Raw genomic sequence first — 26195 nt, 5'->3', positions numbered from 1 at the left:
TTTTACATCCTCTATTAGTTAAAATGAGTCCACCTTAAATTGTCTGCAACTTCCACCTGACTCCTAAACCGCAAAGCCGTGACGGGTTATAAATTCCAAATCTCATTTGACACCTTTTTTTTTTTTTTAATAATTAAATCATTTTTGTAAGCTTAAAAACTAGAAGTCCCTGCAAAAGCATTAATGGGACTAAACTTGGCAAACCCCCGACTCACAAAGAGTCATCCTACAGCGTTCAGGAGAGGAAAAACCCCCTGTGGAGGAAACCTCCAGGGAACCATGGCTGAAGGATTGCCCTTCCCTTGGGCTTAGAAGGTTACCGCAAATAATAACTCTTTATAGCCAATATACAATTGAACCTGGTACAAGATATACAATGACGAATTCAAAAATACAATAAAGCATTTATCATTATACAAGCAATAATTAAAAAGTTTAAGGACAAAAGTTTATAAACAGGGCGGGAGGGCGGGTAATGTTTCCTCCTGTCCATCCTGTGAGAGAATACACACAAACATCTTGACATTGGTATTGTCGACTACCCCCCTTATTAAGTGCCTTCCCAAGGGATCACCGACCCCTTTTCCTCCCAACCTCCGAATAACGACATGAGTCTCAAGTTGGATATAATTGGCCACAGCGGCCTTTATTATTACAAACAAAACATATAACCATAAACAGCTGGGAAGGGGTCCTTGAAGCTAAAATCTGGTGTCACCCATAGTATGAACAAGTGGACAAGAGACCAACCGTAGATTACTCTCAGCCGTTACCCCACAGGCTCGAGAGCACCAAAATACCCCGAAGGGTTACCATTGTCCACTTCCAACTTAGGAATCTGGCCCACCATTACCACGATTCCCCCAGATCACCAGACCCGCAACCAAAACTTAAACCAACTGGAGAGTCCGTATCCCGACGGACCCCCCAGGCCAATTTAGCACCAACTCCAAGGACCCCTCCCCCCGCCTACAGCCACTATGACCCGAAAGATAAAGACAAACCACCCGTGAACACAACAAAAAGGGGAGGGCGGGCAGGACTTCTCCAGAGTCTGTAGAGCAGTAAGTGAACCGCTCCACCCCCCGCTCCCATCATCCCCTTCTCCACCACTACCCCTCCCCCTGGAACGAACGACATGCCCCCACCACTTGTCGCCTGCTCCAAACCCCCTGTCATGGCGGCTTCCACCTACGCCGCCCGGGGGGGGGAGGGGCGGGCGGTTCGCTCCAGCCTGTCTAAACTTCCTCTTAAAGCAACAACTCTCGTTTAAAATCTACACTGCAATACAAACAAAAGCTGCAGGAGTTCTCGGTCCACCCATGCCCAAGTCATGTCCACCTCCGTCTAGTCTCCGGTTGTTTCTGGACAGTGTGGCATTATCCTGAAGATAGAGACCACTGCCATTAGTGGTGACTATCACTGCTTTGGTGAGGGGTACTATGTTTGGGCAGGTGGTACGTGTCTTATATATGTGGATGCTGGTTTCTCCAGCATCTTGGACTGCACGTGGCGTGTCACGGCCAAAGTCACCTTCTAGCCCCAGCCTTATTGATGTGTTTTTCTTAAAATTTGTATAAATTCTGGAAGGCTCCTGCCATATTTTCAGGTATCTGAATGTGGAGAGGCAGAATTTCCTCCAGCAGAATTATAGGAATCCATGAAGTTTGCAGTAAGTGCAGTGCAGGCTGTGAGCTCAGGGTCAGTGTGGTGAGGGGCAGCAGCACATCCCACCCAAGGTCCCTGTGCCATGTGCTGTGCCTGCTCCCTGGATTTCCTCTCTCCCACACACACACAGCATGGATTGCTGCTGCTGCTGCTTCTGCTGGGTGATGATGACAGCTCAGGAGTACCAGTTCCCAGCCTTGTTGGTCTGCACTCCCAGACCACGCCTAACCAAAAGTGAGGGGAGGTGGGCAGGGGAGGAAGGAGCCCCCCTGCAGCTCTGTGTCCATCTCACTGCAGCAGAGGAGCAGCACAGTGTGTGCAGGGATTGTGCTGGAGCAGCAGAGGAGCAGCACAGTGTGTGCAGGGATTGTGCTGGAGCAGCACAGTGTGTGCAGGGATTGTGCTGGAGCAGCAGATGAGTTGGATGAGACTCTGTGCAGCACTCACCCCCAGGATGGAGCAAGGTACCAGCCTCTTCTCTCCATCTTTGCACTTTGAGGACATGTGTTTGCTGATTGTAGCAGCTCATTGTCTGCTGGGGCTGCTGCTTACACACTTGGCACAGCCACAGTAACAATGGCATCAAGCTGGAAGGGACAGGGGGACAGATTTACTGCTGTTCTGCACATTGGACATTGTTTTGTCCCCTCCTTAACCCTGGGACTGTGCAATGCATGGAGTACATGAGTGATGGTGGGTTGTGTGATGGCTGCAGTGATCCCCCCCAGAGGTGCAGGGAGTGAGTGAGGCAGGAACTTTGAATGAAAGCCTTTGTGTCAGTGATCAGGGGGCTAATTGTAGGAAAGGTGAGATTGATCCCCCAGGGAAGGTAGGTAATAAACCTGTGTGCAATGTATAATGTATGCAATATAGTAATGTATGGTGTGTGCAGTGTAATGACATGCAGTATAATCATGCTGGATGTGTGCAATATATTACTAGATAGCTGTAATATATATGTGGCATGCAGGATAACGTGTGATGTGTGCAATGTAATAATGTATGATATTTGCAATACAAGTATACGTGTAGTATAATGTATGATGTCAGTACTGTATTGCTTAAATTATTATTAATGTATTGTGTGTACAATGTAATGTATGACATGCAGTATAATGCTGTATGATGTGTGCAATATAATAGTCTATCTGTCATTTAATGTATGAGGTTTGCAATGTATTGTAGACGATATAATAGTGTATAATGTCTGCAGTGCCATTAGTATGTAGGTATAATGTGTATGATGCTTATTAGTATATAGGTGCCAATGTCCGATACATGCAATATATGTGATTTATTGAGGTGCGTATTATTGCGTATGTGCAATGTAATGAGTGGTGTTGCTTCTCCCAATGATGGAATATAAGGTTATAGATGGGGTGGAGGCAGGCGGCAAATGCAAAGAAAGATAGAGAAAAATCAATCAACCTAAAAAGTTAGTGCTTTTTGTCTATTGCATTTTTTTTGCCAGGCCAAACTGTCCCCCAGAGTCCACAGTGATCCATCTAGCCCCCACATCTGGTGCCATATTTGTATATGAAGCCATCATACTGTGATATACTCTGTACAGACACAACACCGTCCGATACATGACGGTAAGGGTATGTTCACACGTTCAGGATTTCCATCCTTTTTTTTTCAGGACAGTTTTTTTTAAAAACTGCAGCTCTTGGCAGAAAACGCAGGTCCTTTTTTTGTCCTTTTTTGATGCGTTTTTGATGCGTTTTTTGATGCGTTTTTTTATGCGTTTTTTTATCCTTTTTTTACTGTGTGTTTCCTAGGAAGCTTTTTAGGGCTAAAATGGCTGAAAATACCCTAACCCTAACCCTACCCCTAACCCTACCCCTAACCCTACCCCTACCCCTAACCCTACCCCTAACCCTAACCCTACCCCTACCCCTACCCCTAACCCTACCCCTAACCCTATTCTAACCTTAGTGAAAAAAAAAAAAAAAAATTCTTAATTTTTTTATTGTCCCTACCAATGGGGGTGACAAAGTGGGGGGGGTGTCATTTACTATTTTTTTATTTTGATCACTGAGATAGGTTATATCTCAGTGATCAAAATGCACTTTGGAGCGAATCTGCCGGCCGGCAGATTCGGCGGGCGCACTGCGCATGCGCCCGCCATTTTGCAAGATGGCGGCGCCCAGGGAGAAGACGGCCGGACGGACACCGGGACGCCGGGTAAGTATAAGGGGGGGAGATTAGGGCACGGGGGGGGCATCGGAGCACTGGGGGGGGCATCGGAGCACGGGGGGGGGCATCGGAGCACGGGGGGGCGGGATCGGAGCACGGGGGGGCAGCCACACTCCGCCCACGCACTTCCGCCAGCTCCCCCGCACTTCCTGCTGCAGCGGTTCTGCACATCAAATCGCAATAAAACCCGCAGATATATTTTTGATCTGCGGGTTTTACTGCGATTTTGACCTCACAATGGAGGTCTATGGGTGCAGAACCGCTGCGGTTCAGGAAGAAGAATTGACATGCTCCTTCTTTTTTCCGGGAGCTATTCAGCGCGGCTTTTTTTTTTTTACAATTTCCGGACCATGTGCACAGTGTGTCCTGTTTTCCATAGGGTACAGTGTACTGTACCCTGCATGGAAAACAGCTGCGGAACCGCAGCGGCAAAACCGCCGCGGTTCCGCGGTAAAAAACGCACTGTGTGAACATGGCCTAAGGACTAGTTTTCCAAACAACTTTTTGTAAGGTGTCGATTCTCCCTGCAGAGTTCCATCTGGCATCGGGAGTCTTACAAAAATAACGCAGAACAGCTGTCATCCAAAAGGAAGAAAACCGTCCATCGGTTGCTACCCTGAAAGTCATTGTTTGATCCATAAAACCTAACCTGAAGTTTTCGCTCATCAGTAGCATTCGGTTTTGTTGGGTTTGTGGGATGACCCTGAAACGGCTCTTGCAAGGTGTTGCTCCTCCATGCAAAGATCAAACTGCAAGAAGTGAAGGTAACGATTGTGGTATACTCTACAATAAGCGAGCCCAACCTAAAGGTTCATTATCCAAAAATAAAGCCTTTGGGGCTTTAGTGGAAGCAGAACACAGCGACAGATTATCTCTGATGTACAACATCCAAAAATTAGAAAAACAGCAGCTGATGGAGACATCTGTGTCAGAACTGATCGTGAAGATACAAAGCAACGCCCTGCAAACTGCTGCAATGAAAAACTATATTACACTACTGCAATGAATTGGGTCCTGGGCGGTTTGGGCAAGAAAATCCTATCCCTAAAAAAAAGGCATCCTTTAGATGTAACGTGAATTCTGTTTCATGAAGTCTTGTAACTACAGAACGTTCAATGAATAAACACGGAACTCCAGCAACATGCCAAATGGGAACCCAACCTTAAAGTTTTTGTCGAGATTCTTGATTTGTCTGGGGTGCTGCGGGAAGGGGGGGAGAGGCACGAAGAAGAAGAGAAGACCACCTTGGAAGAATAGCCTTTTTCTCCCTCGCTACCTGGCCATTGTCTACTTTCCTAGTAGTGATACAAGATGGTCCCCAGGCTGCCATGCTGATGCGTCTGCTGTCAGAGGTATCTAAATGGTTTAACAGCAGCAATTAGAGCTGGCTCTGCTTGCTGCTGTTAGAGAAACAAGCTGATTAAATGAGGCCACGTTTAGTATTTTACATCAGTATTTGTAAGCCAAAACCAGGAGTGGATAAAAATACAGAAGTGGCGTTCCCACGATCAGTAAACGCTGCTGGTTGAACGTTGTGTACTTGTGCAGCGTCCAACCCGCAGCGGCCAGATGTTACAGCATAGTGGATGGGATTTCAAGAAATCCCATGTCCACTATGCGTGCACTGGCACCCACGGCTTCCTGCGGAGACGGACATGCGGCGCATCTTTCCAGACCGCAGCATGTCAATTTATCTTCCGGAGACACTCAGTCTCCGCAAGATAAATCTCACCCGTACAATGTATTGGGCTCTGTGATTCTGCATGGTTCGGTGAACACATCTGGAATCATCTGCGTTCAATAGCCGGCAGCACTTTGGACTCAGCGGACATGTGCTGCCTCCAAAGTGCTGCCGTAAACTGACCGTGGGAACGTACACTTACTTTTCCTCTGGTTGTTCCACTCTTAGTTTTGGCTTACAAATACTGAGGTATATTTTATATATTTTATGGCTACCCTGCAGGATTAATAATGAAATAGACTTATACAGGCCATTACAAAATCTGCAATACCACAGTACAATACACACCCCACAGCCCTCCATATAGTACAGTGCAGCCCCATATAGTGCAATGCAACCCCCTTAAATAAATGCAATACTCACCACTCCTCGTTCCCCACTGCAGCTTGTCTCCTCACCTCAGTAGCTCCACTGTCATGCGTGCCCGCTGTGTCATAGGCAGAGGGGGATGATGGGAGATGGAGCGTCAGGTGACGTGCTCTCCATGATTGCTTTCAACTGTATCAGCATCTATGATGCCAATACAGTTGAATGTGGGGGAAAAGGGTGCTGGCACGGGCCCTCCTGAGTCACTGGCACCATAGCGGCCGCGTGGTCTGCCACTATTAGTGACATGCCACTGGGGCTCGGGGCCCCTGAGGTAGTTGGGGCCCCAGGCAGATAGGCAGATGTCTAGTCTGCCTGCACCTAATGCCAGCCCTGTGTGTGTGGTAATAATATGTGGTATGTGGTCGGTTCATGGTGTGGCGCTATTTGTTCCTTGTATGTGGTATTATTCGGTCACTATGTGGTGGTAATATGTGGTCTGGTCATGGTGTGGTGGTATTTGTTCCTTGTATGTGGTATTATTCGGTCACTGTGATGGTAAAATGTGGTCTGGTCATGGTGTGGTGGTATTTGTTCCTTGTATGTGGTATTATTTGGTCTCTATGTGATACACGTCATGACAAATGCTGCAATACCACTTTTTTCCCCAAATAATTCAAGTTATTTACGGGTATGTCCTTTAGAAAATTTTATGTTTGTAATATAGATATGTTGAACTTTATATGTTTTTTTTCTCTCAAAGTGTCCCCCATCAGTGCCCGGCCTCTTCATTTCCTCTCCTGTGCCCGACACAGCAGAAAGTTTCCTGTGTCAGCACAGCAAGGCAGCAGTAATGTGTGTGGAGGAGGCTGCCTGACTGGCTAATTTTAATAGCTAAACCAAATCCCTTCTGTCACAGTCAAAGCATAGACAACCACATCAGCTGGTACTAAAGAAAAGCAAGCAGATTTCACATCCACCTTATTTTTATTTAACCTGAATTGTCCCCTTTTAAAAAAGTAACGTCCCTTTTTTATAATTACTGTATGTTCAGTATGGAAAGTTTTGCAAATAAGTTTATTTGTATTCATTCCTGTAAAATAACTGCATGTAAGTGGCTTCCAAACCTCAGCTTTTCCCCAGTCTACTGCCTGTCTTCAGCTACATTGATATCAGAACATTGTTACTTGGAGTACAGATGATGGCAGTGATGGGTCAGCGCCTGTCTCCTCCTCCTGAGTGTTTTGCCTATCAGAACAATCTCCTGCAGTAGCTTATCACAAGAGTTAGTGACACACAGGAGACACAGGGGCTGAGCTGACCCATCACTGCTATCATTAGTACTCCAAATAAGTACGTTCTGATATCAGTGCAGCTGAAGGCAGGCAAATAGATTGGGGAAATACAGGGTCTTGAAAGTCGCTTTCATTGAGTTTTTTTGTTTATTATTAAAAGAAGTGAAGCTAAATCCCCAAATGAAATGATTAGGAAAGTGTCAAAACTTACCATGCTGGACAAAGTTATTAAAAATAAACTTTAGTTTTACGGTGCCTTGCGAAAGTGTTCGGCTCCCTGGAACTTTTCAACCTTTTCCCACATATCATGCTTCAAACATAAAGATACCAAATGTACATTTTTGATGAAGGATCAACAACAAGTGGAGCACAATTGTGAAGTTGAATGAAATTTATTGGTTATTTTATATTTTTGTGGAAATTCAAAAACTGAAAATTGGGGCGTGCAATATTATTCGGCCCCTTTAACTTAATACTTTGTTGCGCCTCCTTTTGCTGCGATTACAGCTGCAAGTCGCTTTGGGGTATGTCTCTATCAGTTTTGTACATGGAGAGACTGAAATTCTTGCCCATTCTTCCTTGGCAAACAGCTCGAGCTCAGTGAGGTTTGATGGAGATCGTTTGTGAACAGCAGTTTTCAGCTCTTTCCACAGATTCTCGATTGGATTGAGGTCTGGACTTTGACTTGGCCATTCTAACACCTGGATACGTTTATTTGTGAACCATTCCATTGTAGATTTAGCTTTATGTTTGGGATCATTGTCTTGTTGGAAGACAAATCTCCATCCCAGTCTCAGGTCTTTTGCAGACTCCAACAGGTTTTCTTCAAGAATGGTCCCGTATTTGGCTCCATCCATCTTCCCATCAATTTTAACCATTTTCCCTGTCCCTGCTGAAGAAAAGCAGGCCCAAACCATGATGCTGCCACCACCATGTTTGACAGTGGGGATGATGTGTTCAGGGTGATGAGCTGTCTCGCCTTTACGCCAAAAATATCGTTTGGCAAAAAGTTTGATTTTGGTTTCATCTGACCAGAGCACCTTCTTCCACATGTTTGGTGTGTCTCCCAGGTGGCTTGTTGCAAACTTTAAACGGCACTTTTTATGGATATTTTTGAGAAATGGCTTTCTTCTTGCCACTCTTCCAGAAAGGCCAGATTTGTGCAGTGTACGACTGATTGTTGTCCTATGGACAGACTGTCCCACCTCAGCTGTAGATCTCTGCAGTTGATCCAGTGTGATCATGGACCTCTTGGCTGCATCTCATCAGTCTTCTCCTTGTTTGAGATGAAAGTTTAGAGGGACGGCCGGGTCTTGGTAAATTTGCAGTGGTATGATTCTTATTCAATTTCAATATGATCGCTTGCACTGTGCTCCTTGGGATGTTTAAAGTTTTGGAAATCATTTTGTATCCAAATCCGGCTTTAAACTTCTCCACAACAGTATCACGGACCTGCCTGCTGTGTTCCTTGGTCTTCGTGATGCTCTCTGTGCTTCAAACAGAACCCTGAGCCTATCACAGAGCAGGTGCATTTATACGGAGACTTGATTACACACAGGTGGATTATATTTATCATCATTAGGCATTTAGGACAACATTGGATCATTCAGAGATCCACAATGAACTTCTGGAGTGAGTTTGCTGCACTGAAAGTAAAGGGGCCATATAATATTGCACGTCCCACTTTTCAGTTTTTGAATTTCCACAAAAATTTAAAATAATCAATGAATTTCATTCAACTTCACAATTGTGTTCCACTTGTTGTTGATTCTTCACCAAAAATGTACATTTGGTATCTTTATGTTTGAAGCATGATGTGTGGGAAAAGGTTGAAAAGTTCCAGGGGGCTGAATACTTTTGCAAGGCACTGTATATCACATAGGAAACTACTAAGATACTGATAACTGTCAGTAAAAGATTAGTAATTTTCTTATTTAAAGGGAATCTGTTGCCAGGTTGTTGTTTTTTTTTACCATCTACTCTGGTTAACAGCATAATGTAAGGACAGATCACTTTACTGTTCTGCTTGCTGCAGTTTTGATTAAATCCCTGTTTTTCCAACAGGAGCTTATAAATACAAGGCTAGTAATCCTGCTGACATGTAGTCCTCCATATTTATAAGCCCTGTATAACTCCACCCCACCACTGATTGGCACCTTTCTATGTACACTGTGCATAGACAGAAAGCTGTCAAACAGTGGTGTGGGTGGGGTTATGCAAGGCTCAGCATTCAGAGAACTGCTAGATCTGCTGCAGAGAAAACAAGGATTTTATCAAAGTTGCAACAAGCAGTCCAGTAAGTGACACGTTGCTGAAATCAGGGTCTCTGCCCCTACATCATGCTGATCTCAGATGGAGTAGCAAAAACCTGGTCATGTAGAGCAGGGGTGCCAAACTGCATTCCTCGAGGGCTGCAAACAGGTCCTGTTTTCAGGATTTCCTTGTACTGCACAGGTGATAATTTAATCACCAACTCATTATTTGCGTAGGTGATTAAATTATCACCTGTCCAGTACAAGGAAATCCTGAAAACAGGACCTGTTTGCAGCCCTCGAGGAATGCAGTTTGACACCCCTGATGTAGAGGGAACCGGTCAGCATGTTTTTATGTATGGAAGTAGTTGTATGTTTGTCCTACGAATAAAAGTGAAAGCTTTCGTTGTAGAGGTCCAATGCACCGGTCATGAGAAATATAGGATATAAATCATATGCAAATCAAGCTGGAAGTGTAATGGTGGCAGGTTCATGTACTTCCATAAGAAAAGGTTTAATAAACTAATGACAATGGGAGCTGGGGGTTTCTCCTTACATGGAATTCCTCTTAAACTTTCTTATCCACTTTCCTAGTGTGCTTTGATTTTGATCTAGCAGTCGTCAGGGCTCTCAGTGGTTTGATCTTCAATGATCGGACACTGATGACTGCAACAGTGAACTACTAGTAAAGACTGCAAGAGGTGGCTAGGCTGCGAGAGGCGAGGGTGAGCAGGCTGCGAGGGGCGGCAGGCTGCGAGAGGCGGCCAGGCTGCCTGATGCGAGGGTGAGCAGGCTGCAAGAGGCGGCCAGGCTGCGAGGGGCGGCCAGGCTGCGAGGGGTGAGGGTGAGCAGGCTGCGAGGGATGGCCAGGCTGCCTGAGGCGAGGGTGAGCAGGCTGCGAGAGGTGGCCAGGCCGCGAGGGGTGAGGGTGAGCAGGCTGCGAGAGGCGGCCAGGCTGCGAGGGGCGAGGGTGAGCAGACTGCGAGAGGTGGCAGGCTGCGAGAGGCGAGGGTGAGCAGACTGCGAGAGGCGGCAGGCTGCGAGAGGCGGCCAGGCTGCCTGATGCGAGGGTGAGCAGGCTGCAAGAGGCAGCCAGGCTGCGAGGGGTGAGGGTGAGCAGGCTGCAAGAGGCAGCCAGGCTGCGAGGGGTGAGGGTGAGCAGGCTGCAAGAGGCGGCCAGGCTGCGAGGGTGAGCAGGCTGCGAGAGGCGGCCAGGCCGCGAGGGGTGAGGGTGAGCAGGCTGCGAGAGGCGGCCAGGCTGCGAGGGGCGAGGGTGAGCAGACTGCGAGAGGTGGCAGGCTGCGAGAGGCGAGGGTGAGCAGACTGCGAGAGGCGGCAGGCTGCGAGAGGCGGCCAGGCTGCCTGATGCGAGGGTGAGCAGGCTGCAAGAGGCAGCCAGGCTGCGAGGGGTGAGGTTGAGCAGGCTGCAAGAGGCAGCCAGGCTGCGAGGGGTGAGGGTGAGCAGGCTGCAAGAGGCAGCCAGGCTGCGAGGGGCGAGGGTGAGCAGACTGCGAGAGGCGGCCAGGCCGCGAGGGGTGAGGGTGAGCAGGCTGAGAGAGGCGGCCAGGCTGCGAGGGGCGAGGGTGAGCAGACTGCAAGAGGCAGCCAGGCTGCGAGGGGTGAGGTTGAGCAGGCTGCAAGAGGCAGCCAGGCTGCGAGGGGTGAGGGTGAGCAGGCTGCAAGAGGCGGCCAGGCTGCGAGGGGCGAGGGTGAGCAGACTGCGAGAGGCGAGGGTGAGCAGACTGCGAGAGGCGGCAGGCTGCAAGAGGCAGCCAGGCTGCGAGGGGTGAGGTTGAGCAGGCTGCAAGAGGCAGCCAGGCTGCGAGGGGTGAGGGTGAGCAGGCTGCAAGAGGCGGCCAGGCTGCGAGGGGCGAGGGTGAGCAGACTGCGAGAGGCGAGGGTGAGCAGACTGCGAGAGGCGGCAGGCTGCAAGAGGCAGCCAGACTGTGAGGGGTGAGGGTGAGCAGGCTGCAAGAGGCGTCCAGGCTGCGAGGGGCGAGGGTGAGCAGACTGCGAGAGGTGGCAGGCTGCGAGAGGCGAGAGTGAGCAGACTGCGAGAGGCGGCAGGCTGCGAGAGGCAAGGGTGAGCAGACTGCGAGAGGCGGCAGGCTGCGAGAAGCGGCCAGGCTGCCTGATGCGAGGGTGAGCAGACTGCGAGGGGCGGCAGGCTGCGAGAGGCGGCCAGGCTGCGAGAGGCGGCCAGGCTGCCTGATGCAAGGGTGAGCAGGCTGCAAGAGGCGGCCAGGCTGCGAGGGCGAGGGTGAGCAGGCTGCGAGGGATGGCCAGGCTGCCTGAGGTGAGGGTGAGCGGCTGCGAGAGGTGGCCAGGCTGCGAGGGGTGAGGGTGAGCAGGCTGCAAGAGGCGGCCAGGCTGCGAGGGTGAGCAGGCTGCGAGGGATGGCCAGGCTGCCTGAAGTGAGGGTGAGCAGGCTGCGAGAGGTGGCCAGGCTGCGAGGGGTGAGGGTGAGCAGGCTGCGAGAGGCGGCCAGGCTGCGAGGGTGAGCAGACTGCGAGAGGCGGCCAGGCTGCGAGAGGCGAGGGTGAGCAGACTGCGAGAGGCGGCAGGCTGCGAGAGGCGAGGGTGAGCAGACTGCGAGAGGCGGCAGGCTGCGAGAGGCGGCCAGACTGCGAGGGGTGAGGGTGAGCAGGCTGCAAGAGGCGGCAGGCTGCGAGAGGCGAGGGTGAGCATGAGCAGACTGCGAGAGGCGGCAGGCTGCGAGAAGCAGCCAGGCTGCCTGATGCGAGGGTGAGCAGACTGCGAGGGGCGGCAGGCTACGAGAGGCGGCCCGGCTGCCTGATGCGAGGGTGAGCAGGCTGCAAGAGGCGGCCAGGCTGCGAGGGGTGAGGGTGAGCAGGCAGCGAGGGATGGCCAGGCTGCCTGAGGCGAGGGTGAGCAGGCTGCAAGAGGAGCCAGGCTGCGAGGGGTGAGGGTGAGCAGGCTGCGAGAGGCGGCCAGGCTGCGAGGGATGAGGGTGAGCAGCCTGCAAGAGGCGGCCAGGCTGCGAGGGGCGAGGGTGAGCAGACTGCGAGAGGCGGCAGGCTGCGAGAAGTGGCCAGGCTGCCTGATGCGAGGGTGAGCAGGCTGCAAGAGGCAGCCAGGCTGCGAGGGGTGAGGGTGAACAGGCTGCAAGGGGCGGCCAGGCTACGAGGGGCGAGGGTGAGCAGGCTGCGAGGGATGGCCCGGCTGCGAGAGGTGAGCAGGCTGTGAGGGGCGGCCAGGCTGCGAGGGGCGAGAGTGAGCAGGCTGTGAGGGTGGCCAGGCTGCAAGAGGCGAGCAGGCTGCGCTGGTGCAGAATAGTTACAGTGGGGCAAAAAAGTATTTAGTCAGTCAGCAATAGTGCAAGTTCCACCACTTAAAAAGATGAGAGCCGTCTGTAATTTACATCATCGGTAGACCTCAACTATGGGAGACAAACTGAGAAAAAAAAATCCAGAAAATCACATTGTCTGTTTTTTTAACATTTTATTTGCATATTATGGTGGAAAATAAGTATTTGGTCAGAAACAAAATTTCATCTCAATACTTTGTAATATATCCTTTGTTGGCAATGACAGAGGTCAAACGTTTTCTGTAAGTCTTCACAAGGTTGCCACACACTGTTGTTGGTATGTTGGCCCATTCCTCCATGCAGATCTCCTCTAGAGCAGTGATGTTTTTGGCTTTTCGCTTGGCAACACGGACTTTCAACTCCCTCCAAAGGTTTTCTATAGGGTTGAGATCTGGAGACTGGCTAGGCCACTCCAGGACCTTGAAATGCTTCTTACGAAGCCACTCCTTCGTTGCCCTGGCGGTGTGCTTTGGATCATTGTCATGTTGAAAGACCCAGCCACGTTTCATCTGCAATGCCCTTGCTGATGGCAGGAGGTTTGCACTCAAAATCTCACGATACATGGCCCCATTCATTCTTTCATGTACCCGGATCAGTCGTCCTGGCCCCTTTGCAGAGAAACAGCCCCAAAGCATGATGTTTCCACCACCATGCTTTACAGTAGGTATGGTGTTTGATGGATGCAACTCAGTATTCTTTTTCCTCCAAACACGACAAGTTGTGTTTCTACCTAACAGCTCCAGTTTGGTTTCATCAGACCATAGGACATTCTCCCAAAACTCCTCTGGATCATCCAAATGCTCTCTAGCAAACTTCAGACGGGCCCGGACATGTACTGGCTTAAGCAGTGGGACACGTCTGGCACTGCAAGATCTGAGTCCATGGTGGCGTAGTGTGTTACTTATGGTAGGCCTTGTTACATTGGTCCCAGCTCTCTGCAGTTCATTCACTAGGTCCCCCCGCGTGGTTCTGGGAATTTTGCTCACCGTTCTTGTGATCATTCTGACCCCACGGGGTGGGATTTTGCGTGGAGCCCCAGATCGAGGGAGATTATCAGTGGTCTTGTATGTCTTCCATTTTCTAATTATTGCTCCCACTGTTGATTTCTTCACTCCAAGCTGGTTGGCTGTTGCAGATTCAGTCTTCCCAGCCTGGTGCAGGGCTACAATTTTGTTTCTGGTGTCCTTTGACAGCTCTTTGGTCTTCACCATAGTGGAGTTTGGAGTCAGACTGTTTGAGGGTGTGCACAGGTGTCTTTTTATACTGATAAGTTTAAACAGGTGCCATTACTACAGGTGATGAGTGGAGGAAAGAGGAGACTCTTAAAGAAGAAGTTACAGGTCTGTGAGAGCCAGAAATCTTGATTGTTTGTTTCTGACCAAATACTTATTTTCCACCATAATATGCAAATAAATTGTTAAAAAAAAACAGACAATGTGATTTTCTGGATTTTTTTTTCTCAGTTTGTCTCCCATAGTTGAGGTCTACCTATGATGTAAATTACAGACGCCTCTCATCTTTTTAAGTGGTGGAACTTGCACTATTGCTGACTGACTAAATACTTTTTTGCCCCACTGTACATGATCTGATTGTAGCACTGGTGCATAACACTTTGGGTGCAAGATAACAGGCTGTGGGTGTATATGTGAGCTAAGTCAATCGGCCCACATCACCAAGCGCCTTCGGTCCGGCCTTCTCATCTTCTGAGACGCACGATTCATCAGCTCTTCATGGAAAAGGAGAAAGTAGAAGACATAATCAGTGCAGATGTCAGGCGCACTCTGTGACCAATTGATGATTCCCCATGGACCAAATAAAACAGCACATTTAAAAAAAACAATTCCCGCCATCCCTCTTCTAGGATCTGTGACATTTACAAGATCTGTAGAGGGAAATGAATGTGACAGCTTTAAACCGCTCCAGAATAGTTTGTAAATGAGAAGGTTTCATCTTGGAAATGTCACTGCTTGTTGCTAATTTGTATGCATGAGTATTCGGTTTAATAAGGTGATAGGCTCCAGGAAAACCTGTTTATCTCCCCGAGATTAAGGATACATTTCACATTTACTGTCCACCCAATTTATGGAAACCATTTATATTCTGCTCTCCCAGTCAACTTAGTAATGGATTACGGTTGCATATAAATTTCACGTCTTGCCTCGGCGTCCTTGTGGGAGACGGTGGAAAGTTTAGCTCCCGGCAAGACAAAGAGGTGGCAGATGTGGTCTTATGTTACGGATGCCATCAGATCTTTGTAAAGCTATAGGCGGCATCTTTATGAATTTTCCAATCTAATTTATGTACTAATTTATAAGAATTTGCAAGATCTCCGATTGCGGCTGTTCAGTAGGATCTTCAGTGTGTATTGCAGGTGATAAAAATCTTGGTAATGATCACAGACCTCTACGACTCGTCGCAAGGACAGGACGCACGTGGCAAGATTCTTCAACCATGAATCTCCCAAAAAATCTACAGCAAAGCAATTCTTTCTTATAGAATACCGCAATGCTACACATTAGTGACGGTGGTAGTTATGGAGAATAGGTGTGTTTGGCAATATACATACCAAATGCCTATGAATAATAAATTGGAGAGGGGACATTGGGGTCTAAGGGGTAACGTTTCTCCTTGTGGGGAGTGACAAGCCAGGCTTGGCATGTCAGAGCGAGGAGACTTAAATGCCTTGCATGCTCCTCTGGAAGGGGACATTGAAATAATTCTGCCATCAGGTGAAGACAGCTGTACAAACTGAGGCATTTCATTCACAAACAGTAATTATGACCCCATTCATCATACCCTAAAATGAATACAGACCCCCTAAACAAATAAACCAGACACAAAGACATGAGGCGCTGTATACTGTAATAAAGCAGGACCCAGTATATAATAAGGGAGGACACTGTATGTAATAAAGGACACCACTAAACATAAGGGAGGACACTGTATGCAGAGGTCCGAATGGTCCCACAACCCAATTTTTGCACAGTTCTATATATGTATATTTGTACTGTGGTAAACTACATCACCTAGTGTAATCTTAAAGGGTTTTACACTACTATTATATTGATGAACCGTCCTCTAGATATATCAGCAATAATCATGTCAGTGGAAATCCAACACCCGGAACCTTCCGGATCTGGTAATAGCTGATCACTGTAGTGTCCTGAACAGAGTAAAGAGTGGTGGACCAAAGTGGAGTCATATTTTAGTGTCTGCTGTCTGATATTGCAGATCAGCTCATATTCAGTTAAAGGGAACCTGACGGCAGGATTTACCCCCATAAAGTGCTCAATCAGCCGCCTAATGACGTTTGGAGCAATGTCCTTACCATACATGGGTTTTTGTATTAGCTGCAAAATTGAAGTCTAATCTGAGTGTTTCGGTCTCTGGACTAGTCCTGGATCATTGTCACTCATCTCTGCTCTTCGCTGACAACTCGTCACCTCACGGCGTGATTGATAAACCAGTGTGCGCAGAGAGAACGGAGGAGGACAACAAGTCATCCCTCTGCTCCTCCTCCCCGTTCTATCAGCAAACACTGGTTTATCAATCACACTGTGGAGGGGGGGGGACAAGATGCCAGCGAAGGGCAGAGATGAGTGATGGCACCCCTGGACTAGTCCGGGAAGACAATCGCAGTGATTACGTTTCAATTTTGCCACATTTATAATAAGGACATTATTGTTACAAATGTCATTAGGAGGTGGACACAGCAACAGTTTATGAGAGTAAATTCTGCTTTCAGGTTCCTTTTAAAGGGAATCCGTCAGTAGGTTGCCATGTTGTCTAAGGACAGCATGAGGTAGGGGTTCAACCATGTGTCACGTGTCGGGCTGTGTGCTGTTTACTTACAATGAAGGTTTTATCACCTGGTGATTATCACCACTGGACTACAGCAGCAGTGCATGTAAGAACTGTGTCAGAACGGCTGAACCCAGTAAGCTAAGTGACACATCGTTAGTATCAGGGTAGCTTTCTCTATATTCATTCTGCTCTCAACTGAGGTAGCAAAATCCTGTTGACATCATCCCTTTAAGTCAGCATTGTATCCCTGGAAAAAAAAAAGTCTAAGCACCTCAGTATAGAAATTAAGCAACCACTGTGCCTCTTCAGTATATAAAATAAGCTGCAATTGGACCCCCTAAATGGAACCAAAAAAACAATAGCGAGCCTATCATTGCTTTGTGCAACAGCGCGACTATAGTCAATGATATCTACAGCTTAAAGGAATATTCCCATCTCCAAGATCCTATCCCAATATGTAGTAGGTGTAATATTATTATTATTATTATTATTAACAAGTACCTCCAATTAGAAATATAGCATAGTTTTCCTAAAGTCTCTTTCCTCATGTGCAGGAATTGCAGGACCTTAGATATCAACCACTAGCAACTAGCTGTCACTATATCAGTGGTTGTAACCATGGATACCTATGGTCCTGCAATGCCTGTACTTTAGGACAGAGACATAGCGAATCAGAAGAACTATACTACATTTCTATTTGGAGGTATTTGCTAATATTATTATTATAACACCTACTGCATATTGGGATAGGATCTTGGACATGGGAATACACCTTTAGGCCGGTTTCACACGTTAGTGGCTCCGGTACGTGAGGTGACAGTTTCCTCACGTACCGGAGACACTGACTCACGTAGACACATTAAAATCAATGTGTCTCTGCACATGTCAGCGTGTTTTCACGGACCGTGTGTCCGTTTGAAAAACACGGAGACATGTCAGTGTTCGTGGGAGTGCACGGATTACACGTACCGCACACGGATGCTGTCCGTGTGCAGTCTGTGTGCCGTGCAGGAGACAGCGCTACAGTAAGCGCTGTCCCCCCAGCTTGTGGTGCTGAAGCCCCATTCATTTCTTCTCTCCAGCAGCGTTCGCTGGAGCGAAGGAATGAAAAATCATATTTTTTTTTGCGGTGTAAATAAAGTTCCCTGTAACCAACCCTGTCCCACCCCCTCCCATCCCCTGTGCGCCCACCCGCTGGAAAGAAAATACTCACCTAGCTCCCTCGATGCTTCCTCTCAGCGTCGCAGCTCTTCCTGTATGAGCGGTCATGTGGTGCCGCTTATTACAGTGATGAATATGCGGCTCCACCCCTATGGGTTACAGGGAACTTTATTTACACCGCAAAAAAAAAAAAGAAGATTTTTCATTCCTTCGCTCCAGCGAACGCTGCTGGAGAGAAGAAATGAATGGGGCTTCAGCACCCAAAGCAGGGGACAGCGCTTACTTGTAGCGCTGTCTCCTGCACGGTCCATGTGGTACCCAGTTGGCACACGGGCGGCACACGGCTGCCGCTCGTGTGCCACACTGATGTGCCACGTGAGCACACGGACAATTCCGGTACCGATTTTTCCGGTTACGGTATTATCTGGACGTGTGGGACAGGCCTTGAATACAAATCCACTGAAAATCTTGGAGGAGATTTGGTAAAATCTCACCTGTTTTGCTGGTGCTACAATACGATGTAGATTCTTTGCACACAATTCCGCAGCAGAGTATTTGCGCTACATGTGAACAGATCCTAAATGGCAAATGCTCACTGCTACATGTGTAGTTTTCAGCTCTAATTATTGAGCCTGTTCTTTACTTACTGTAACAAAGACGAAGTCTGGTGCGAAGAGCCAATTTCTTAATATAGCCGTCCCCCATATGTTTTAGATCACATTGTTTTGCTGTGCCGCACTTGGTTATTTTAGGCTTTTAGTCCACTTGAATTTTCAACAGAAAGATGATTTTATAATGTAGAATATTGGGAGGTTTCTGCTTATACGGCACATTTATAGTAGTAATGCAAAGAATAGGATTCCTAAAAAATACTAGAGCAATACAGCACATTCCTGCATCCGGCCGACACGGCCAGTTTTTTTGATTTTTGTTAGTCTCTGGTTAAAGGGAATCTGTCAGTAGGATGAGCCCCCCTAAGCCGTCTATATGGGCATGTAGGTCATGGGAAATTGAATGTCTTGGGGTATGTGCACATGTATTCTTGAGGTCTGCGGATTTTTCCGCAGCGGATTTGTGAAAACCACAGGTAAAAGGCACTGCGTTTTACCTGCGGAATTACCGTGGTTTTTGTGCGGATTCCACTGCGGTTTTACACCTGCGGTTTTCTATTATGGAGCAGGTGTAAAACCGCTGCGGATTCTGCACAAAGAATTGACATGCTGCGGAATGTAAACCGCTGCGTTTCCGCGCGTTTTTTTCCACAGCATGTGCACTGCGGATTGCATTTCCCATAGGTTTACATTGTACTGTAAAATGCATGGGAAACCACTGCGGATCCGCAGCTGCGGAAACGCTGCGGATCCGCAGCAAAATCCACAGCGTGTGAGCATAGCCTTATTCAAGAGAAATCCACGTTTCCAGATTCTCGGGGAAATCTATGTCCGGCCCATAGATCTTAACTGCTCATTTACATATTAAGAAAAACGTGGATTTCTCAGGAATAAGACATCGGATCGCGGATATCAAGATATTATTTTATTCATCATCCTATGACCTGGGTTCCCATATAGAGGGATTAGGAGGGGTGATCAACAAGTTGCATTCCGGTGCGGTTGGCGGGCACATCAAAACGCCGCATATGCATACATCGCATGTCCCTGTGTACCCAATGTTAAAGATAGGTACGCAGGGCTGCTGAACGCAAATGTGAACTTAGCCTAAGACAAATATATAGCATTTTTTTCAACTTCATAGGAAACCCTAAATCTTATCTAACGATAATATAATTGACTGAGAATGGAGCTAAATTCTAAAATACATCACAGAGAAAAGGTAGATGTACTCACCAACACAGGTTGCAGCAAGCAGACCACCATGATAAAGGCGTGGGCAGCACAGGTGCAAAATACTGATGAAACAACCACTCACACAACGACCACTCATGGAGGGGAGGTTGTCTAGTATTAGGCCATGGTCACACACGTTCAGTATTTGGTCAGTATTTTACCTCAGTATTTGTAAGCCAAAACAAGGAGTAGGTGAAAAATACAGAAGTGGTGACTAGTGATGAGTTCCCAGGCAACCCCCACATGTACTCAGGCTGCCTAGCAGCCGTAAATTATGCAGCTGCGTCAGCAAAAACTAAGTCTCCGAGCAGTCACAAATACTCGGAGACCACCCGAGCGTGCTCTGGAAAACCCGAGCAACGAGTATACTCGCTCATCACTAGCGGTGACGTGTTTCTATTTTACTTTTCCTCTCAATGTTCCACTCTTGGCTTTGGCTTACAAATACTGAGGTAAAAAACTGAACAAATACTGAATGTGTGAACGTGGCCTTGGAATTACACAGTGTAATGCCGGGGTCACACTCAGCGTAGGGAAATACGGTCCGTATTTTACATGCGTAATACGCAGAAATGTTCCCAAAATAGTGATCCGTATGTCATCTGTAGGCAGGGTGTCGCAGCGTATTTTGCGAATGTCATCCTCCGTATGTAATGCGCATGACATCCGTACAGCGAGATTTTCTCGCCGGCTTGCAAAACGGACATACAATGGATCCTTGGGCTCAAATATTCGTGAAAACATATATACAGTCTATATATATATATATATATATATATATATATATATATGTCAGTGAGACACACACACATATAATTTCATACAGCACTAGATAGCAGAAAAGCCGGTAATTCAATTGCCGGCTTTTGCTATCTCCTTCCCAAACCCGACAGGATATGAGACATGGTTTACATACAGTAAACCTTTTCATATCCCCTTTTTTTTTTTTGCATATTCCTCACTACTAATGTTAGTAGACTATTAATATCTGCCCTTAGTCACTGGCTTTCCCACTCTGGCGGAGAAAATTGTGCGGGAGCCCACGCCAGTTTTTTCCGCGATTTAACCCTTTATTTTAACAGCTAGAGCCCCCAAATTTTGCACACAGACACTTGGAACATTATTAGTGAGGAATATGTTAAAAAAATAAGGGATATGAAATGGTTTACTGTATGTAAACCATGTCTCATATCCTTTCAAGTTTGGGAAGGAGATAGCAAAAGCAGGAAATTGAATTACCGGCTTTTCTGCTATCTAGCGCTGTGTGAAATAAAAAAATAAAATATATATATATATATATGTCTCACTGACATATATATATATATATACCCCTATACTATGTGTAGACATTTATTTTAGCTATTCTATTCTAACCTGTCAGTGTGATTTTACTGTACACCGCACTGAATTGCCGGCTTTTCTATAGCACACCGCTGCGTATTTCTCGCAAGTCACACTGTTGGTCCGTGTGTAATCCGTATTTTTCTCTCACCCATTGACTTTCATTGGCGATTTATTTGCGCAATACGCCCACAAACGCAGCATGCTGCGATTGTCTACGGCCGTACAAGACCGTAAAATACGGATGCGTAAAATACGGCAGATAGGAGGAGCTGGGCCATAGAGAATCATTGTACCGTGTGCAATGCATATTTTCTGCGTCTCTCATACGTCCGTAAAACACGCTAGTGTGACCCCGGGCTAAGGCTGGTTTCACACGTCAGTGTCTCCGGTACGTGTACTGACAGTTTCCTCACGTACCGGAGACACTGACACACGTGCGTAGACACATTAAAATAAATGTGTCTCTGCAAATGTCAGCGTGTTTTCATAGACCGTGTGTCCGTGTGCAAAACACGAAGACATGTCAGTGTTCGTGGGAGCGCGCGGATCACGCGGACCCTTTAAAGTCAATGGGTGAAGTCAATGGGTGCTTGTAAACACGTACCGCACACGGATGCTGTCCGTGTGCTTTTTATAAAGTCATAGGGTTAAAATTGAAACAAATTGTTTCAGTACACGGATGGCCTACATGCACACTCGGACACGGATAGCTCCGGGACCGTTTCTTCCGGTACCGGAAACATCTGGCCTTATACTAGACGCCCTCCCCCTCCATGTATAGCAGGTGTGTGACTGGTTGTTTCATCAGTATTTTGCACCTGTGCTGCCCACGCCTTTATCATGGGCGTCTGCTGAACCCTATACTGCTTTGGTATTGTGAGCTTGTGTTGGTGAGTAAGGCGCTGCCTGTTCTCTGTATTATTAGTAGAAAAGTTATACTATCAGTTATAAATATGGTGATAATACAAGTTCCCTTTGTTTGGCTATTCAGATTGGTTGTTTTTCTTGATGGTAGTCGTTAGTTTTTGAGTCTGTCCAGGAGACTGGAGTCCTGACTCTCGTGTTAAATGATTAAATGACCGGCTATGGACGAGATCCAGATCTTTTTCTCATCCTTCATGTCTGCATTATCCTTCTTAAGATTACTTTTTACCTTTACTTCAAGACCGTTATAGAAGAAAACCGTAAATACGTATACTGCCAGATTCAATCCGTTTTTAGCAGTATCTCTACAGTGATGTTTTTAAAAGCCAAATACTTTATGGCAAAATACCTTCTGTAAGGCTATGGTCCGCTTTTTTTTTTCTTTGCTTTTTTTTAAAGCAAAGTTTAAGCTGCTTCTAAAGCAATTTTTTTTTTTTTTTTCCATTTTTACTGCATTTTTATTGGTACGTTTTTGTCAGGGTTCATTTGTCTCTTGTGCATGCTGATAAAATCTATTGCATAAAAAAAAATCTGAACTTAATCAGATTTGGCCCCCAAAACACAGCAAAACCTGATGCCTGCGTTTTTCACACCATCCATTGCTTTCAATGGGTGAAAAATACTGAAAGAAGTGACATGCTGCATTTTGGAAAAACCAAGCTCTTTGACAAAAAAATCAGGAAAAAAAGCCGAGCTGTGTGCATGAAATTTCTGAAATCTCAGACTTTGCTGGTACTGTGAAACGCAGCTGAAAATTTGCATGAAAAAAAGCTGCAAAAACTCAACGTGTGAACATAGCCTAAGGATGTGTGCACTCGTGGCGTTTTTGCTGTTTTTTTGTGTGTAGATTTGTCACAGAACCTGAAGGGTTTTCTGATGCCAGCCAAAAAAAAAAAAAGGTCCTAATGTCTCATGCACACATTGCTTATTTGTGGCTTGCAGATTTGCAGCAGCTTTAAATCTACAACATGTCGATTCTTTCAGCGTTTTTGCTGCAGATTTCACCCAGGCTTATTAGGCTATGTGCACACATTGAGTATTTGATTGCAGAATTTTCTGCACCACTTCTGCCTCTATTGGCAGGAAAATTTGGAATTAAAAACAATGTGTGCGTTTTTTTCAGTGCATTCAATGGGTGAAAAACACAGATCTGACATGCTGCAGATTATTTCCTGCACCAAATCTGCAAGTCAAAAATGCTCAAGGTGTGCATGACACTTCAGGTTTCTCAATCTGCAACGTGTGCACACACTCTTAATGATGCAGAAAAATCTGCACCAATTTGCGTTTTTTTTTTTTTTTCTGCCAAGGATGCTTTCACATTGCGTTTTTAGGAACACGCTCTCTGGCCACGTCGGGCATACATCAAAATGAATCTTACTCCTCCAGTCAGGGACTGGAATGAGATTTCCGGCGCGAGAAACTTTTTACTTTGAAAGTGGTTAACGCCCCAAATTCTGGCGTCATTGCTTTGATATATCGATGGCTTTGAGTTGCTGCTCCTGAAATTGCTGCAAAAAGGCTCCATGTGCACATACCCTTACAACACGTAACGTTGGGCCTCCTTCAAGTGCATGGGTTTTTGTTTTAGTGTTTTTAATATTTTTGGTGACCTTATTTTGTTGTATTTGAACAATATGCATTTTTGGTATTTGACTCGTCCTATGGAAAAAATAAAGTAAAAGGCAATGCACATAGCATGGTACATTTAAAAAATATATATATATAAATAAATAAAAAAAATGCTACAGACGTAAACTCACTCTACGTAGTACATTTTATATTTCATTATAGGCTTAAAAGTAAAACTTGATTACTATACGAGTTAAAGTTCAATAAAATAAAAGTTCAATAAAAGTTCAAAATGCATGGAAAACATGGCAGAAAATTGGGAGAAACTCCTAGGTTTGGATTTCAAAAACTCACATTTAGGCTGCTGTCACACCATCAGTATTTGGTCAGTATTTTACATCAGTATTTGTAAGCCAAAACCAGGAGTGGGTGATAAATACAGAAGTGGTGCATATGTTTCTATTATAGTTTTCCTCTAATTGTTCCTCTCCTGGTTTTGGCTTACAAATACTGAATACAATACAGTAAAATACTGACCAAATACTGACTGTGTGACGGCAGCCTTAACCCCTTTCTGACCTCGGACGGGATAGTACGTCCGAGGTCAGATCCCCTGGTTTGATGTGGGCTCCGGCGGTGAGCCCGCATCAAAGCCGGGACATGTCAGCTGTTTTGAACAGCTGACATGTGCCCGCAATAGCGACGGGTGGAATCGCGATCCACCCGCCGCTATTAACTAGTTAAATGCCACTGACAGCGGCATGTAACCCGCGCTTCCGGCCACCGTCACATGGGGGTGGGGGGTTCGGGTCAGCGATGCGTCTGCATAGTAACCATAGAGGTCCTTGAGACCGCTATGGTTACTGATGCCGGTTTGCTGTGAGCGCTCATAGCAAGCCTGCAATTCAGCTACATAGCAGCGATCTAATGATCGCTGCTATGTAGCTGAGCCGATCGAGTTGTGCCAGCTTCTAATCTCCCATGGAGGCTATTGAATCATGGCAAAAGTAAAAAAAAAAAAAAAATATATAAAAGTTTAAATCGCCCCCCTTTCGCCCCATTCAAAATAAAACAAAAAAAAAAAAAAAAAAATCAAACCTTCACATATTTAGTATTGCCACGTTCAGAATCGCCCGATCTATCAATAAAAAAAGCATTAACCTGATCGCTAAACAGCGTAGCGAGAAAAAAAAATGTGAAACGCCAGAATTACTTTTTTTGGTCTCCGCGACATTGCATTAAAATGCAATTACGAGCGATCAAAAGAACGTACGGTATGTACACAAGTGGTATCAATAAAAAATGTCAGCTCGGCGCGCAAAAAATAAGCCTTCACTTGACCCCAAATCATGAAAAATGGAGACGCTATGGGTATCAGAAAATGGCGCAATTTTTTTTTTTTTTTTAGCTAAGTTTGGAATTTTTTTTCACCACTTAGATAAAAGAGAACCTAGACATGTTTGGTGTCTATGAACTCGTAATGACCTGGAGAATCATTATGACAGGTGAGTTTTAGCATTTAGTGAACCTAGCAAAAAAGCCAAACAAAAAACAAGTGTGGGATTGCAATTTTACCGCACTTGAAATTTTTTTTCCCGTTTTCTAGTACACGACATGGTAAAACCAATGATGTTGTTCAAAAGTACAACTCGTTTCACAAAAAATAAGCCCTCACATGGCCATATTGACGGAAAAATAAAAAAGTTATGGCTCTGGGAAGGAAGGGAGCGAAAAACGAACACGGAAAAAACGGAAAATCCCAAGGTCATGAAGGGGTTAGGCTACGTTCACATTTGCGGTGCGTCAGGCGCAACCGCGGCGACGCATGCGCCCCTATATTTAACATGGGGGAGCATGGACATGCGTTGTGTTGCGTTTTGTGACGCATGCGTTATTTGGGCGCAAGCGTCAGGGCGCAGAGGACGCTGCTTGTTGCATTTTTTTTTTGCGCTATAAAAATGAACGCATGCGTCACAAAACACAGCGTTTTGCATGCGTTGCGTTGTGAACGTAGCCTTAAAGAGGATCCATCAGAAGGTTGATAGTGTCGCTATTTTTTGAATCCGCCATACAGTTTTAGGATGATGGGCTTTTCATTTTGTTCTGATTTTTAGACTACGATCCTGTGATGAGCTTTTGATGTTGCAGAAAATTTTCTGCACCTATAAGGTTACTTGCTTTTTTTTTTCTTTTCTTTTTGATGCTTTTTGTTTGGCAAGTGATGTTTTAAATAAAGCTGCTTTGCCCTTTTGTACCAGATTTTCCTCATCCAGTGCAAGTCTATGGGTAAAATCCGCATGTAAAACTCAGCATACCCGCAGGAGAAATTAACAAGTTGCGGGTTTGAAAAGCGTACCACGGGTCAGTATACGCTGAGCAAAAAAGAAAGGCAGTGGGTACTAGCATTCTATAAATCCCATCCACTGTACTATACCCATAAGACAATGCATTTTTGAGTGAAAATACGCAGCATCAAATGTTCCTCTCCTCATAAGATTAGAGCCTAATTGTCTTTTTACTGAGGGGGTGTGGCTCATGGGGTAGTTGGGCGGAACATCCTAAAGACACGCCCCCGAGGATCCTGAGAGTCGCACCTCCTCGGTACAGACCATATGTAGGGCCATGTCGATGGAACTGGATGGCACATTTCTCAGGGAAGCGGCAGGAATAAAATGATGCCGAAAGATCTTGGGCTATCCATGCGTAGATTATTAATGTCTGGTGTAAATGTGCCGCTTGTGGGTGACCACATCT

At 46.3% G+C, this 26195-nt stretch overlaps 1 protein-coding gene across 1 annotated transcript in view; it reads left to right on the top strand.

The window, feature by feature from the left end:
• The first annotated feature begins 1894 nt into the window (after positions 1-1894).
• Positions 1895-26195, top strand: part of CTBP2 (C-terminal binding protein 2) — an 82694-nt gene continuing 58393 nt past the window's right edge. The window contains exon 1 of the mRNA XM_069753886.1: positions 1895-2132. The gene's annotated coding sequence lies outside the window, so the exon portion shown is untranslated. The remainder of the gene's footprint in view (positions 2133-26195) is intronic.

The sequence above is a fragment of the Ranitomeya imitator genome, chromosome 2, assembly GCF_032444005.1.
Source record: "Ranitomeya imitator isolate aRanImi1 chromosome 2, aRanImi1.pri, whole genome shotgun sequence".
Lineage (NCBI taxonomy): Eukaryota > Metazoa > Chordata > Amphibia > Anura > Dendrobatidae > Ranitomeya > Ranitomeya imitator.
Note: the sequence above shows the minus strand (reverse complement) of the source record. Positions and strands in the feature narration are given on the sequence as shown.